This window comes from Pan paniscus, chromosome 6, assembly GCF_029289425.2.
Source record: "Pan paniscus chromosome 6, NHGRI_mPanPan1-v2.0_pri, whole genome shotgun sequence".
NCBI lineage: Eukaryota > Metazoa > Chordata > Mammalia > Primates > Hominidae > Pan > Pan paniscus.
The window spans coordinates 6618096-6634351 of record NC_073255.2 but is presented as its reverse complement, the minus strand read 5'-3'; the positions used below and the strand labels follow the sequence as shown (position 1 = coordinate 6634351).

The following is a 16256-nucleotide window of genomic DNA, read 5'->3' as shown; positions in this document are numbered from 1 at the left end:
TCCAATTTCTAAGCACTGTCAAAACAGAAGTTACATCCTCTCTGTCTCTCCGTTGCCAGCGTTGTCACCCAGTACAGGCTACCCTCATGGCTCTCAGACGTCGGCAGTCCCCTGGGTGGCTCATTCCCTCGTGTGCCCTTAAAAACCCTTTCTCCGCCGACATCAGAGGGATGCTTTAAAGCCAGCCTTGTCTCTCAGCTGCTGCAAACTCCCCAGAGACTTCCCGAAGCAATCCGAGTACCATCCAACTCTTCCCAAGAGCTCCGACACAGGAGCAGCCCGGACCCTGGGGCCTCTCCCGCTCACCTCTCAGCCCCCACGGCCAGCTGCACTGGCCTTGCCCTTCACCCACACGAAGCGTGTCTCGGCTGCGGGGCCATTACACCTGCTCTCCCTTCCCCAGCATCCTCCTTCCCTGTCTCTTTGCACAGCAGGGCACAGAGGGACGCAGGGACCGAACCTGTGCCCCATCCAGGTTCCAGGGCTGCAGGTCTGAGGGCCATGCAGGGCAAATCAGAAGGGCGGGGGATTCTGCCAGCAGTGGCGGCTCTGCCCTTTCCAGAACTGGTGTCAGCCATTTACACTCCCCACAGCCATCCATCCATCCCCGTCCCCACATGACGGAGCGGAGGCCGAGGCTCCGGGAAGGGAAGGGACCCACCTCAGGTCACGCCGGACACCAGAGGCTCCCCAGCCCGGGCCACCCCATGATCTGCAGCCAAGCCCTTCCACCATTCCACAGCACAGATAGATGCAGGGGTGGTCCCTCGGTGAAGAGGGCAGAGGCCGGGCCCTTCCACAGCTTCCACGGAGCAAACAGACACAGGGGCAGTCTGCTAGTGAGGAGGGCAGAGGCCTCAGTGCAGGCTCCCCTCAGGCAGGGAGACAACAGACTGGGGGTTCCTCTCCAGGGTGCCCTAGAGCCACTACCAGCACCCTTCAGGCAGAGGTAGGCACTTGGCTAATGCCATCTCCCTTGGGATCTGGTCTAGGAACCAGCTGCCACCTTTCCAGACATGTCCGGGAAGCATCCCAGTCCCCCTCCCAGGCAGCCTCCCTCGGTCAGCACTCTGACCAGTGTGGGGGCCAGGCAGGAGCCACAGCACAGCCCAGAGTCCACGCCCAGGAGACACATCCTGAGGGTCCCCAGCCCCTTGGGCTTCTAGGGAGGCCGTGGAGGTCGAGATGGCAGTGAGGGAGCCAAGCGCTGGCCACCCCTTCATGCAGCCCTGGCGGGGCAGCTGTGCTGTGGGTATCTCCGGGACACCTTCCCAGCCACTACTTCGGGCTGTGTCTGGACAGCGCGGGACTGTGAAGGCACACAGCTGTCCTTGACTCGTCCCTCCGGGCCAGCGCCGCCTCACTGTGTGCTCTGCAAAGCCCTCTCCCTGCAGGGCCTCCTGCGCACCGGCCGAGGGTCTGGGGAGCCCCCTGACGGCCCCCCCATTTCCAGACCCCGCTCCTCGGCCCCAGGAAGCCGGGCGGGATTCTCATCCATGTGGGGCGGGCACATGGCTGGCTGTGTTTGTATCTGTGTTTATTAAACTAGAGGGAGTTAATGACTAAGAGGTGCCTGAGTTTGATCCTGCTGAAAATAAGACTCGGATCTGTTGGTAAACACGGGGGAGCCTCCAGGCTGTCAATCATCTCCCGGGGTTTCCATCCCAGGAAGGATTCCGCCTGGACCCAACCCAACAGCCTCCAAATGTCAGGGCAGCAATGCCGGGGTGTGCACCTGTCACGTGGACAGACCCCCCCCCCGAGCCCTCGGCCGCCACCTGGCCACATGTCCAGCGCTGGTGAGAAGCTCTCAGCGCGGTCAGCACTCTGTGACAAGCCCTCTGACAGAAGTTACCACTGGAGGGGGCGGACGGCAGAGAGATGCGCTTCTGTGGGGTGGGGTCCTAGAGGGGGCAGTGGGCCACAGAGGGCCTGGGGGCGCACAGGGGTGGAATGTGGCTTCCCAGACAAGCTGGTTCACCTCCACGCCGTGGGCTGCCAGGTCCCCATCGGTAAGGCTGGGGCACTCTCCCAGCTGAGGCCGGATATGAGGTGTGGGGAGCCCAGCATGGGAGCAGGGCTGAGCCCAGATACCACTGCCTGCAAGCCTCAGTGGCTTGCGGCCACTGCCCTGTCTGGGCCTCAGTGTCCCTATCTTTAAAATTCAGAGATTGAATTGGGGCCTCTAGCAAACACAGTGGACCTGGTGATGGCTGGGCTGGCCCGGGCCGAAGGATGTTTCCCGCCCAGCTGTGCCTCCTCTGTCCCCATCCCTCCCTCAGAAGCCCAGAGTGCAGTTTTCCAATATACCCCAGCCTCATGTGGGGGCACTGGGCACAACACACAGGGAGGCAAGGCCCTGTCCCTTCCACCAGTCTCTCCCACTGTGGCTGCCCGAGTCTGTCCTGGAACTGGCAGAGGAAGACATTAGGGCAGACGTCGAGGGCAGGGGGGGTCACCGTCCACTGTCATGGCCCCTCTCCCCACCCCCCTCACTGCTCTGGGGGCCTCACACCTTCCCTTCCGCTGCCTCTCCTGCCTGGATGCCTGCCTCTTCCTGTGGGGTTATCTAAACTCTGCCCACCCTATAGGGGCCAGCTAGACCCCTCCTCCTCAGCCCCAAAGAGGAGCTTGGGTCCGGCTCACAGGGGAGGGGAGCCTGGAAGCCGTGAGTCCTGAGGAACTAACTGCTGGGCAGAAGGGAGGCAACCGGGGCTGAGTAACCGAGATCCTGAGACTCCAGGGTCTCCCACTACAGAACAGCCCCAGGAGTCCTAGCCATGTGGGTGGGGAAGAGCTGTGTGGACCAGCCTCCATGACTCAGTTTCCCCACTGGCTCCTGTGCACCCCCATGGCCCAGAGCGGGGAGCGGAGGAGTGGTCCTCTCTGCCTCAGTTTCCCCACCGGCTCCTGGGCACCCCTTATGGCCCAGAGCAGGGAGCAGAGGAGTGGTCCTCGCTGCCTGACTCAGTTTCCCCACTGGCTCCTGTGCACCCCTCACGGCCCGGAGCAGGGAGCAGAGCAGTGGTCCTCGCCGCCTGACTCAGTTTCCCCACCAGCTCCTGTGTACCCCCGTGGCCTGGAGCAGGGAGTGGAGTAGTCGTCCTCTCTGCCTCCCCTCTGAAGGTCCCTCAAGCCCTGCTGGACCCCCTCCTGCCTCAGCCTGGGTTCCAGCTCTTCTCTAAGACCAAGACCCCGGCTGCCCCAGGACAGCCCTACAGGTGTGGAGGCCTGGTCCAGCCACAGCTCCAGCTTACTTGCTGTGTGACCTCGGGCGATGCTGGACCCTTCTGGAAAATGGACCGGCTGGACCATCTTCAGGGGCTGGACCGGCTGATCTCCGAGGGAAAGGAGGCACATTTATTTGTGAGACCATTGTCTTTCCATCTGGGGATGCCAGCTCCAAGGCAGCCAAGCTCCTCCGGGCTTTGTCCCAGGCTCCAGGTAGGGCACACAGTTGGCCCTCGTCTGCCATCAGCGCTCCCAGGGTGGTGTCTCACCTCCTGCCCTCCCTCCCCAGGAGGCTGGAAGAGGTGGGACAGAACCAGGTCTCAATCCACCAGCCTTGGGAAGGGGACATCCGGGGCAGGGGGCGGGGAGGGGGGGGCACGGTGCTAGGCTCGAGTGCCCATAGCTGCTGCCCTGCTTCCTGTTCACTGTCGGTGCCACTGACTGGCTCAGGGTGCACAGGGATGAAGGGAGGCAGCAGCCCCCAACGACCAAGGCCTCCCACCCTGCTGGAATCCCCTGACCTGAACCAACACAACAGGACACAGACGCCAGACATAGGACCCCTCCACCACCCTCTCCGGCCCCACCCCAATCCAGGCCTCAGTCTCCCCATCTGCACAGCTGGTGCTGGAATGGATGGCACCATCGTCCACTGCAGTGGCTCCACCACCAGCCACCCCCACAAACACCCACCCAAGGCCACTTGACACCCGAGCTTGTGCTGGAAGAAACCAAATCCACAAGAAAAACAAAAAGGAAAGAGCGAGGGGGGGGGCGCTGGAGAGATGACAAATGTATCCAATGTCCGCGGCGGTGCCACCATCCGCTCCAGGTTCACGCCCGGAAATTTATGGCCTCATCACCCAGCCCTGGAGATCTATCTCTCGCCTGTCACTCACTTGCATTTTTAATCCTGCCCCCCCGCCCGCCACCGGCCCCCTCGTGTATTTATGCACCACCCACCCGGGCATCTCGAGGGCCTGCCTGTTTCTTTCTTGTGAAGATATATGAACACCCCAAGTCCACGCACCTCTGCTCATAAATTTCCTCCAATGCGATGGCGTCTGAGTCTGGCACGGAGAAACACAGTCCCCTACCAAAATGGGGAATTGGCTTGTCGGGGGGGAAGGGATCCTGGGGTGGGGGCTCTGACCTCAGGGGGACCTTAGAAGGAGGCTTTCCTGAGTGCTTAGAAAATTCTATCAAAATCTAGAGCTGATGCGTGTGTGTTGGAAACAGATAGAGAAAGTCACCAACATGGGACCCAGGCAGCCACTCCGATTTTACCCCATTGATCTCAGGCACTGTGGTCATATTTTAGTCCCATTAATTTTTCTCTCCTGGAGAGCAGGTGAAGCCTACAAGTATACATTTATGGTGAAAATATTCAAATGCCGGGGTCCGAGACAGGCAACTACTCCAGGCTCTGGCCCTGGGCGCTTGTTGGGGACCCGGACACCTGTTTCTTGGTGGGGACCGTGGTAGGGAGGTGGAGGAGCAGCAGCCTCTCCCTGGCCCAGGTGTGGGGAGCCTGCCTCCAAAGACACTTTGAAAAATCAGTGCTTTCCAGTGGCAGTCCTGGGGCACGGTGGGGAAGGGACACCGCCCTCCCTCCCCTCCTCTGGTCCTGGGTGCAGGTGCCCACCACATCCCTGCACCCTTACCCCGGACTTACCAGGCCTCAGAAGTGTGGCTCTGGTTCAGGTGCCCACTGGCTTTTCTGGGAGTCGGGAGCTGCCTGCCCAGCCTGCTGTATCATCCTGAATTACATGCACACAGCAGTCCTGCTGCGGCCGAGGAGGAGGGGGCTGCACAGCTGGCTGTAGGACAGGGGGAGGGGCATGGCCCCCAATCTCTGACTTGGAGACCTCCAGGTCTTCTGCCCAGCAGAGGTGGGGATCAGAACTCCCTGACCACCGTATGCCCAGGAAAATGAGGGACCCAAGTGCTGGGGTCCTGGCTGGGCTCCAAACCCCCTCAAATCCAGGTGAGGGGGTGACCCCCTCCCACGCACGGCCCCCTGGAGTTTGTCCCCCTGCTTTGGTGGAGTGGGGCGCAAACCTGGGCTGGGACCTGTAAGCCAGTCTTCTCAATGCTTGTTCAATTAAAAGGTGGCAGGGGCAGGGACCCAGGGGGCAGGAGGCCAGGGGGCCAGCCAGGCAGAGAAGAGGAGCATGTTGATGCTTTTCAAGCAACCTATGCCCAACCCAATGGGGTTTCCCCCAAGGCTGGGTGCAAGCTGGACCTCTTTGGAGGCCGGGGGCCTCTCTAGGGGGCAGCCCCTGAGAGAGGCAATATGGGGAGATTTGCCATTTACATCTGCTCCTGGCTCCCAGTCCCTCCACAGCTTCTGTCCCCAGGCTCTCCGCACAGCCCTTAGCCCAATCGAGGCAATGAGCGGCAGAGGCAGCCAGCCCAAGCCAGGGTCCAAAGAGGCCCCACTCCGGGTGTGCAGGAAGGGAAAGTGCTGGCACGGAGGCTTTTTGAGGACGTGCACACCTGGCTCGGCCGGCCTCGACCCTTTCTGCTAAGCCTTCGTTTTTTTCAGAAGGCATGATCATCCTAGCCCCATTTCACAGGTGTGGAAACTGAGGCTCTGAGATTCACCTGCCCCAAGGTCACACAGCTGAGACCTGGAAAAGCCGGATTTTCATCTCAGAGGGTGTCGTTTTTATGGGGGGGGGCGGTGTGCGGTACGGCAGGCAGTGCCCCCCGCCCCACCCTCAGCATCAAGCAGGTGACCTGCAGGTTTCAAAGGATGGAAATGGGGGCGCTTGTCTTTAGAGGCAGGTTGGGGCACGGAGGCTCGGCAGCCTCCTCCCAGCCCCCAGAGGGACGAGGACGAGGATGGACTCCAGGCGGGGCGAGGGGTGGAGAGCACCCAGTAAGTTCAGTTCGGAGCGAAGCCCCCCACCTCCCCAGCCAGAGGTTGGACTCAGGGGCTGGGACCGAGGAATGTGACCCCTCCCCGTGCGTGACTGGACGGTCCCCGCGCGGAGCGAGGAGGCTCGCAGCGTCGGGGGGAGGGCGGCCCAGCAGGGAGGGCGATGCGAGCCTGGGGAGGGGTCAGCGACTCGGCCAGGAGGTGAGGACAGCCCCCTAATTTCCGGGAAGGGAAGGGCAGGGGGCCGCGTCTGGGGGGCGCCGGGCAGGGTGCGGACGGCGAAGGGGGACGGAAGGGAGAGAGGCGCTGGGGAAGGGACCTCTCGGAGGGACGGGGCAGCGTGCGGGCTGCGGCAGCGACCCCGACCCGGGCCCCCGGGCTTTGTCGGGCTGAGCCTGCGCCCGCTCCGCCGCCGCCAAGTTCCTCCAACTTTGCCCGCTGCGCTCGGATCGCGCGCCAGGCCTGGGGGCGCAGCAGGGGCTGGGGGCGCACGCTGCGCACTCGGGGACGCCCGGGGTTCGAGGTGGCGGGGGGCTTGGCCGCGCCGCTCCCCGGGGGTGGTCCGGGTCCCAAGTCCCCCAGGTTCAGCGCCCGGCCGCGCTCGCCGCTTACCTGCCGGCCCGGCCTCTGTTCCGGGGCTGCGCCCGCAGCCGCCGCCGTCCTTCAAGCTCTAACTTCGCTCCCGGGATTGAAATTCCTCCCCAGCTTCGCCCATCGATCTGCGCGCGCGGCCCCGCCCCTCGCCGCGCGGCCGGGGGGGAATTCAAGCTCGCCCTGCCCCCTCCCGCCCCCCTTCCCTCCCTCCCTCCCTCCTTCCTTCTCTCCCTCCCTCGCTCCCTCGCTCCCTCGCCCGCCTGCGCGCTCCCTTCCACCCCCTCTTCCTCCGCCGCGAGTCCGGCTCGGAGCCTCTGGCCCTCCCCTTCTCTCCCTGGCCTCCCGAGCCCCCTGCTCTCCTCGGCTCCCCGCGCCAACCCGCTCCTTCCCTCTCCCGGCGACGCGCAGGGGCTGGGGGAGGAGGGGAGGTCCTAGAAAGCGCAGGGGGCGTCCTCGCGGTCCGTCCCCGGCCCTCCACGCCGACATCTAAAAGGTGGAGGGGGTGGGTGGGTGGGGGGAGCGGGGGCGACAGCTGTTGGCTGAACAAGCTACCCGCGACTCCCACCACCTCAAGCAAAGCCAAGGCGTTCTCAGGTCCTCCCGTCGGTCCGCCCCCTTATCCGGGAGGGCAGGGACCTAGGGGCGGAGAACGCAGGGCGCAGGCCGGGCCCCCTCTGCCCAGCCCTGGCCCCGCTTCCTTCCTTCATTCACCCCACCCTCTGGGAGGACTTCAGGGGGTTCTCGAGCACTCTTCGGCTCAGTTTCACCCTGACAACCTGCCTGTGCGGAAGCCCCCGTCCGCATGTTACAGGAAGGGAAACTGAGTCAAGAGAGGCCCAGAATCTGGCCCTACACAGCGCGTCGAAGGCAGAGCCCCAGGGGCAGCCTGCACCCCCGGCAGGAGCCTCGGGACTCCACGCTCGGGCCGGGCAGGCCCCGGCGGTGCCTGGACAAGCCCGCGTTCGCAGAACGGCCGGCGCCTGGGGACCCTCTCCAGTCCCCGCGCAGCCCGCGCGTCCCCGCCGGCGCCCCCTTCCCCGCTTCCTGTCCCCCGCCCGCCTCTGGTTCCCGGCCTCAGTACCCCCGGCACGCTCTCCGCTCGCCGCCAGCAGCTGGGCAATTCAACGAGCATACAAAAGAGTTGACTCAATTCAAAGGCAGCAAATCAAGATAAATCCTATAGTGTGTGGGGACCGGAGAGGGAATGTGAATGAACGCCCACGACGCCGTTCAGTCCTGTATGGACCGGCCTAGCCCGGCTGCAGGGCCTGACACGCCCGGGTCCTAGGGTTCTCCAGGAGCCAGAATCGGAGAGTGGGCTCTGAGCTGCCTTGGCTCCCAGGCCCCCAGCACTGGCCCGAATTTAGTAATTTAGAGCTTGTGGCCTCCTTCGGCTGGCTGGGTGGGGCTCCCGTGATAGGGGTGCAGAGCCTTGAAGGGGAGTGCTAGGACGAAAGCCAGTGCGCCCCCACGATTTCATGCAAATACTGGGGGGCAGGGGCCCTGGAAACCCAGCACAGCCCCAGGGGCCGGCAGGAAGGGCACCGGTGGTTTGGAACACCTAAGCTGTGGCCTTTCTCCCTCTGCCCCGACCTGGACCACGGTCAGAGCCAGGCCGCAGGCCAAGAGCAGGTCCTTGTTTACCCACCAGATAGATACTGCAAGCCTAGGATGTGCCAGGCCTGGGCCTGTGGAACGAGGCCGGCGGTGAGAGGGGCACCCTCTCCTCCCTGCCTGTCTGTGAGGTCTCCCCAGCTGCAGCTCCACTAGGGAGAAGCTGGTCGGCCCCCAGAGCTTCCTTGGTCACGCTTGGAAGGTCCCAGTAAGCTACCCTCCAGCTTCTGGCCTGGCCAGCCTTGTGCAGAAGATGACCACCGGGCTCCGGGCCCCAGCCTCTCCATTCCGCCTGCCAAACATAAACCCCAAGAGAGGTACTGGCTCCCCATTTCCAGCAGGTTCCCCCAGGCCTGTGCTGGCCAAGTGCAGCCGAAGCTCTGGAAGGAGCCTCCTTTGCCTTCGCAGGTGTCCCCCGTGTGCCCTGCGCTGTGCTGGGCGCCTGCCCGGAGGAGCCGCGCCAGGACGTCCTGCTACTTCCCAGGAGCAGGCATGATGAGTCCATTTCCTCGGGGTGCAAACTGAGGCCGAGGGCCTCTTCAGAGCGCCCTTGACCGGTACTGCCTGACCCCAGAGGTCAGTTCTGCGGTCACTCGGGGTCTGAGATCCACGGAGAACCTCAGAGGTCAACTTGAGGGGCGGGTAGGGGTACGCGCGCGGGGCCGTGGGAGGCGAGATCCCGCAACCTGAGGAGCCAGGACCCCAGCAGAGAGCGAAACCTGGAGCTGGGGGAGGGGACGGCAGAGGACTGGAAGCCGGGTTGCACGGCAGGGGTCGAGTCCTCGCGGCCGCCCCCCCCCCACCCCGAGCGGAGGCTGCGCCGTCCGGCTGCGACCGAGTCCCCGGAGTCCCGGCCGGGTCGCCCCTCCCCCGTGGCCGCGCCGACTGGCGGCCTGCTGTTACCCGGACGCCGGCGCCGCCGCCGCGAGGACATCTGTCCGGGGCCCAACGCCGCGCTCCACGCCCCCTGCCCCTCCCCCAGACCCAGAACCGGGGAGAGGACGCGGCGGTGAAGCTGGGAGGTTGGAACCTGGAGGGCGGCGGAGTCCCGGAGTTAACGGGGAGGGGGGCGGGGCCGGCGCTGGCCCTGGGGACAAAGATCCCCACGCTGCCTGCGGGCTGGGCTCTGCAGACACCGAGGCAGGAAGAAGGACTCCGTATTCCCCGTCCCCCAGATCCTCAAATCCATTCAGGCTCAGACCTGAGTGTCCAGGTGGGGTGGGGGAGACCGAACCCTCCTGGGCCCTCGAGGCGCGCGAAGGCGACGCTGAAGGGGGGACGCCGGGACGCTGCTTCCTCCCTGCACACGCTGCCCGAGCTGCATCCCTAAACGCTTGTTTAGGGAGCTTCGCGAGTCCCCCTTGCCCTCCACAACCCCCGAAGCTGCCCCCAGCGACCTCTCCCCGCCCTCAGATGGGGCCGCAGGGGCGGGCGAATGTGTTGCGCTCGCCGTGGGTTGGGAGGAAGGGCGCGGATTGTAGGAAGTCCCTGCTCCTCCCTGGGCAGTCTGGCCCCGGGGACTCGCGCTCAGCCCGCGGCGGAGGACTCGGTCGGGAATGGTGCTGAGATTGCGCGGGTACGGCCCAGGGCCGTGACCGGGTGGCCACCGTGCAGTTTGGGAAGAGAAAAAGTTCGGGGGGGGGGGCCGACACCCCGAGATCGAAGAGGGAAAATGGGAGGAAAGCAGGCGGCAGGGAGGGAAGAGCGGCGGAAGAGGGACCAGGAGAGCTGGGGGTCCGCTCTGGGCCCCGGGGTCCCGCCCCACTCGGCAGCCCAGCCCAGCCCAGCCCCGCCGCGCCAGCTTCCCGGACCGGGAGAGGCTAGGGTCACCGACGCCTATTAATAGCCGCGAGCGGGTCCTTCCCGGGAGCTCCGCAGCGGCCGGCAGAGCCCAGCCACCGGCTGGGGTGGGGGCGGGGGTCCCGTAACACCCCCTCCGGAGGTTCAAGCGGCGCGGGGCGGGGCGCTGCGCCCCCCCACGCCGGCTTTGCGAAGTCGAGGCACCCACAGCCCACTCCCTCCCCACCTCCGACTCCGAGACCAGGTTTCAGATGAAGAGGGGTTCGTCTGTGGTTCAACTTGGGGCGCCGCGGCTACCCCAGCGCACTCGAAGGCGCGCCCAGCCCCCTCCCCCTCTTTCTGCCCAGCCGGCTTTTTGCTCTCAGCGAGCTCCGGAAAGTTTCGGGGTCCCCGCGGCGCCTCCCTAGCCCTAGGGGTCCGGAGTCCTGGCCCTTCCAGCCGCGGCGTCGGGGAGGGAAGTTTGTCCGGCCCAGGCTCGGCGGCCGCTAACTTCGGGTGCGCCCGCCTCCGAATCTGGGTGGGTGGATGGGGACGCCCGGGAGCCGCGGGCCCCGAGCGCCGCATCCAGAGCCCCGCGGGCGGGGAGACTCGGCCCTGGCGCGGACGCCGAGGTCAGGGCACCAGGGATGGGGTGGCCCCGGCTGCGAGAGCCGCTGGGGACCCTGCGCTGCCCCCCGCCGCCCCCCCCCAGAGAGCATCTTCTTCCCTGCCTCCTCTAGGGGCGGGGACCCTCCGATCCCGCAGCGGCGACAGAGGGGTCCCCCGGCCCCGGACAGCCCCCTGCCCCTCAGGCCCCTTCTTACCTGGGCCGGGGTGCGGGCCCCGGGCTGGAGGCACTGTCGCGGGCGAGCAGAGCGCGCGCACCCCGGTTCCCCGAGCGCGGCGGCGGCGGCGGCGGCGGCTTCCCCTCCTTCCTCCTCCTCTTCCTCCTCCGGGCTCGCTGGCTCCAGACAGCCCTCCTCCCTCTCCCGCCCTGCCGGCCCCTCCCGGGGCCCGCCCGGCTGGACTCGGCCTGCGACCCGGAGCCCAGCGGAGCCGGCGGGAGCCAGGCTGCGGCGCTCACTGCGTCAAGCGCGGGGCGAGCGCGGGGCGGCGGCGGCGGCGGCGGGGACCGCGCGCTCGGAGCCCGGGGCTGGCCGGGCAGGCGGGGGAGCGGCGGCTCCGGCTCCGGCTCGGGCTCGGGCGCGGGCGCAGTGGTGGCGGCCGCGGCAGCGCCGAGGTTGTAGCACATTCTTTCTGAGCGTGATGGAAGGTTTCATGTGGGAGAGCGCGCGGGGAGGGATGGGGAGGGGGCGGGGGCCGCGGCGGTGGCGACCGGAGGGGCGGGGGGCGGGGGGCGGGGGGCGGGGTCGCTGCCCGCACGTCGGTGGGCTAGGGGGTGGCCGGAGGGGGGCTCCGGAGGGGAAGTTGGAGCCAGCCGCGGGGGCGGCGTGGGAAGCCGAGTGGCGGCCTCGCCCGCTCCTCCTGGCCCGCCCCGCTCGCCCCCTGCCCCCGCCCCAGGCCACCCAGAGGCTCCCAGGCTTTGGTTTGGAAGAGAAGCGTCCGAAGGTCTGGGGGGTCGGGACCCTGGTGGCGCTGGGAGGTGGGCACCTGGGTGCGGACACGGCTGTGCTCACAGGCGCCCGGCAACCTCGTGGAAGTTGACCCCAAGTCAGACCCTCTGTGAGCGCGCGCGTCCGCGAGGGCCAAAGCACAGCCCGCAGGACGCGCGTTTGCGGGGCGGGGGGAGAGCGGGGCACTTGGGGGCGGGGAGGTGGAGCGAGAGGGTGGTCGGGCCCCTGGCGGCCCCGCGTCCCCAGGGACTCGCCCTCCCCTAAGGTCGCCGACCCCTCCCTCCCTTCCCTCCCCGTTGCGCGTCGCCCCCCGCCTTTCGGCCGGGAGGAGGGGGAGGCGTGGGAGCGGCCCGGCGCCTTCCGATTCCCGGAAGGTTCGGTTTAGCGGATTTCCCTCTCCCTTCATGCGCCTCCGGAATCCCAGCGGATCCGAAATCGCTCCCTCGGGCTCTGAGCCGAGGGGTCCCCCGTCGCTCCCTGGTGGTCCCGAGCCCTCGCCGAGCGGTCTCACGGCTTCCCAGGGCGTCTCCCACTCCCACCCGCCCCTTCCCCAGCCTGCGGCTTTCGCGTGGGCTAAAAATTCCAAACCAGGCCCAAGAGCGCCCTCGCCCGGCTAAGCCCCCGCGCGCCGCTTCACAAACCGGCCGCGTGCGGAGCTGCGGAGCCCGGGACCCCCAGCTCGCGCTGGGCGCGACACTCTGGACCCCGCTGCCAGCGCCGCGCCCCTCCGGCCGGGGAGCCCCACACCATCAAGAGGGCAGGGAGAGGGGAGGGGAGGGGACTGCTGGAGGGGAGGGGCTGCTGGAGGGGAGGGGGCTGCTGGAGGGGAGGGGGCTGCTGGAGGGGAGGGGGCTGCTGGAGGGGAGGGGCTGCTGGAGGGGAGGGGGCTGCTGGAGGGGAGGGGACTGCTGGAGGGGAGGGGGCTGCTGGAGGGGAGGGGGCTGCTGGAGGGGAGGGGCTGCTGGAGGGGAGGGGGCTGCTGGAGGGGAGGGGGCTGCTGGAGGGGAGGGGGCTGCTGGAGGGGAGGGGCTGCTGGAGGGGAGGGGGCTGCTGGAGGGGAGGGGGCTGCTGGAGGGGAGGGGGCTGCTGGAGGGGAGGGGCTGCTGGAGGGGAGGGGGCTGCTGGAGGGGAGGGGGCTGCTGGAGGGGAGGGGCTGCTGGAGGGGAGGGGGCTGCTGGAGGGGAGGGGCTGCTGGAGGGGAGGGGGCTGCTGGAGGGGAGGGGGCTGCTGGAGGGGAGGGGGCTGCTGGAGGGGAGGGGCTGCTGGAGGGGAGGGGCTGCTGGAGGGGAGGGGGCTGCTGGAGGGGAGGGGGCTGCTGGAGGGGAGGGGGCTGCTGGAGGGGAGGGGGCTGCTGGAGGGGAGGGGGCTGCTGGAGGGGAGGGGGCTGCTGGAGGGGAGGGGCTGCTCCCCGGGTGTCTTTCCCGGAGGAGATCCCGGGACACGGGTGGGGGTGGCGCGGGAGGCCGCAGACAGCGCGCCCCGAGGATGGCCGGGCCGGGGATGGGCGCGCGGGGCTCCCGTCCGGACGTGGGTCCAACGGCCTCTCCGCAGCCCAGAAACTCCGTCCAGCCCGCGGGACGGCCGCCCGCCCTCCGACCCCGAGCCTCCCATACTTGTTCCTGCAGGACGGGGTTGGGGGGACTGAGACGGTGATTGAGGCCGGGGCATGGAGGAAGTGCCGCCGCCTGCTCCCGGGATTGCTGGACACGAAGGGTGGAGGCCAAGGACGGAGCCCCTGCCTGCGGCTGTCCAGCCCTTAGTCCTTGCGCGGAGGCGCCCAGACCTCCAGGGAACAGGGAGACAGAGCGGGCAGAGCCCGGCCTGGGGGGGTCTCTTCCTGGTCCCTCAGGGAGAGTCCCGGCTGCTCTGAAGCGCGCAGTGGCCTAGGTGGGCACACAGCCCCTTTCTCTCACTTCCCCCCTCCCTTACTCGCGGGGCCTGGAGAGTCCCGGACCTGGCTCCTTGGAGGAAGCTGGAAGAAGGGAGCTGTCCTGCGGACCTTCCAGGGCGCTGAGGAATTTCAGCCCTGACTGACTCCCTCTGCAGCGCCTTCCAATGCTGAAATATGCCCTCCTGTCCCGTGAGAAGACAGGGCCCCCGCGGGGCCTGGCTGGCCTCGGGCTGCTGTCCCCCCTCAGGCTGGGAATGGGCCACCCCAGGACAGACCCGAAGAGAGGAGGTGGGAGGGAGGCTGTCTGTCTCTGGCCTCTTCTGGAGCTCTCTCTCCCCGCCTCTGTTTGCCTCTGTCAGAGAATATGTTTGTTCTCTCTCTCCCTCTTCCTCTCTCTCTCTCTCCCTCCCCCCTCCTTTTCTGTCTCTTTCCCTCTTCCTCTTCCTCCTCTTCTCCCCTCTCCGCCACTCCTCTCTCCTTTTCTTTCTCCGTCTTAGTCTCTTTCTCTCTGACATTCATCTCCTCCTGATCCGCCTCCCCCAGCAGACAGAGGTACCCAGAGGCAGCCTGTGTGGTGTAGACACCTTACAGCACATCCAGGGAAGATGCGTGTGGATACCCACCCCAGCTCCCAGCCGCAAGCCGGTGTCCCACATGAAGATGCCGCAGCCTCACTGGGACAGGAAGACTGGAACCCTCCCCACCTCACAGCTCACACTGTGGTTGTGCAGAGAGTTGCAAAGGCATCCTGCTTCACACACCCCCGAATCGCACACACCCCGCCCCACCCAGTGTAACCCTCACACACGCACGCACACTGGTGTGGCACTATGACGATCCTTCCTGGGATGGAGGTTCCTAGTGGCTGGTGGCTGGCATGAAGTCATTTAGTCCTCACAGCAACCCTAGAAGTGAACCAGCTGTGAAGATCTCCAGTTCCCAGAGGGTAACATCGAGGGGTCCAGAGATCAAGTACCTTGGCCAGGGTCACCATAAACTGGAAATGGCCAAGCCAGGGTTTGAATCCAGATGGTCAAACTTGAAGGCAGCTGTACTAAGCATGTTCCCATCTCCATATGCACATGCGTTCACGCACAGTCGCTCCACACATACGTGCTCGCTCAGGCCTCCTTTCTGAGGTGCTGCCACTGCCCGGCAGCAGCCCAGACGCAGCAGTGATGGCCCGGTCCATCAGACAGCCTGTCTTTCCAGAGTCGAGTCGGCTGGGCCAGGACCTAGGACAGAGCTGGGGATGGTGGGTGCACCGCCACCCACCTGGGCACCGTTGCCAGATCCAGGGCTCAGCAGGCCCTTCTGATGTACACAAGGTCCTCGTTCAGAGTAAAACGGCCCAGTTTAAGACCTGCCTGGGCAACATAGTGAGACCCTGTCTACAAAAAATAAAAAATTAGCTGGGTGTGGTGGGGTGCGCCTATGGTCCCAGCTATTCCGGAGGCTGAGGTAGGAGGATCACTTGAGCCCAGGAAGTGGAGGTTGCAGTGAGCTATGATCGCACCACTGCACTCCAGCATGGGCAACAGAGCAAGGCTCTGTCTCAAAAACAAAAAAAGAGCCAAACTGCCAGTAAGATTCTCATTTTTATGGAAACAAATCAACCACCATCTCATGACCCACCCAGCTACCCTTTGGGGAAGAGGCTGGTCAGTAAGAGCCGTAGGGGCCTGGGGCTGTGGGGCCTCAGGGCTTTTCTTAGGTGGTTGGAAGCACACCCCCTCCCCCGCACCCTGCCACTGCCCCAAGCCTGTGTCCCTGGACGCCCTGGGATTCCCTGGGCAAGTTCTCACTGTATTGACTTGATGTGTCAGTTTCATCCAACAGAGTGTGAGCTTGAGAGAGCAGGACAGACTGACTCACCTCCAGGCCTCAGTGCCCCACTCCAGCCCCCCATGACCACACCCACTTCCAGGATAAGTGAGGACTCATCTGGTGGCTTTGATACCTTTGCCCCCCTGCAGGTGGTTCCTGCGCCCTCTCTCTGCTGAGGATGGCCTGGCTGGAAGTGAATGACCCAGTTGCCTGAGTGTGTTTGGGGGAAGCAGGGGAGGGATAGAGCAGCTGGGATTAATCGCGAAGGAGCGGGGAGAGAATTCCCCCCGACCCCCGGACCCATCCTAAGGAAATGGTAACCAGAGAAGAATGGTGACAATCTCTTCCTGTCCCCAGAACTTCACAGCAAGAACAACAAATGCCCATAAAACCCCGAAGCCATAGATTAAATGATGTGTCCAATTTCTATCTCAGGCAAAGAGCCAGTTCCGCCTATATAAAGAGCTCTTACAAATCAATAAGAAAAATAGCCAAGAGGCCAAAAAAAAAAAAATAGACAGAGGTAATGAACAGAAAAGGAAATCAAAAGGATGTTTAAACAAATGAGAAAGTGCCTATGCTCACTCCTAGTGACAAAAGAGCATGCTGAAACTGTACTGATGTGATTTTTCACTCATCAGATGGGTACAGATTAAACAGTCTAAGGACACACCCTGTTGCAATAGTGTGGGGAAGCAGACACCCTTGGAACCTCTGAAACAATGTCAAAATTCCAAATGTACACACCCTTTGGCCCAGCATTTGCTTCTAGGAATCTCCTCCAGATACTCCTCCGAAATGTGAAAAATGATATATTGCTTTGTACAAGGTTATTCGCCGAAGCACTCTTTGTAATAGCAGC

General features: G+C 65.2%; 1 protein-coding gene and 1 long non-coding RNA gene across 4 annotated transcripts in view; one reads left to right on the top strand and one right to left on the bottom strand.

The window, feature by feature from the left end:
• The window catches only part of ELFN1 (extracellular leucine rich repeat and fibronectin type III domain containing 1), an 82025-nt gene extending 70859 nt beyond the window's left edge, over positions 1–11166 (bottom strand). For 2 of the 3 annotated variants that reach the window (XM_034963504.3, XM_055115661.2), the window contains exon 1: positions 10927–11166. The gene's annotated coding sequence lies outside the window, so the exon portion shown is untranslated. Of the gene's footprint in view, positions 1–6727; positions 6862–10926 lie in introns of those variants that run through there. The other variant, XM_034963503.3, reaches the window with a different exon arrangement.
• Positions 11167–11229: 63 nt separating this feature from the next.
• On the top strand, positions 11230–15932 carry LOC134730760 (uncharacterized). Its single transcript, XR_010112713.1, has 2 exons — positions 11230–11342; positions 14111–15932. It is a non-coding gene; the product is annotated as an uncharacterized LOC134730760 (long non-coding RNA).
• The last annotated feature ends 324 nt before the right edge of the window (positions 15933–16256 follow it).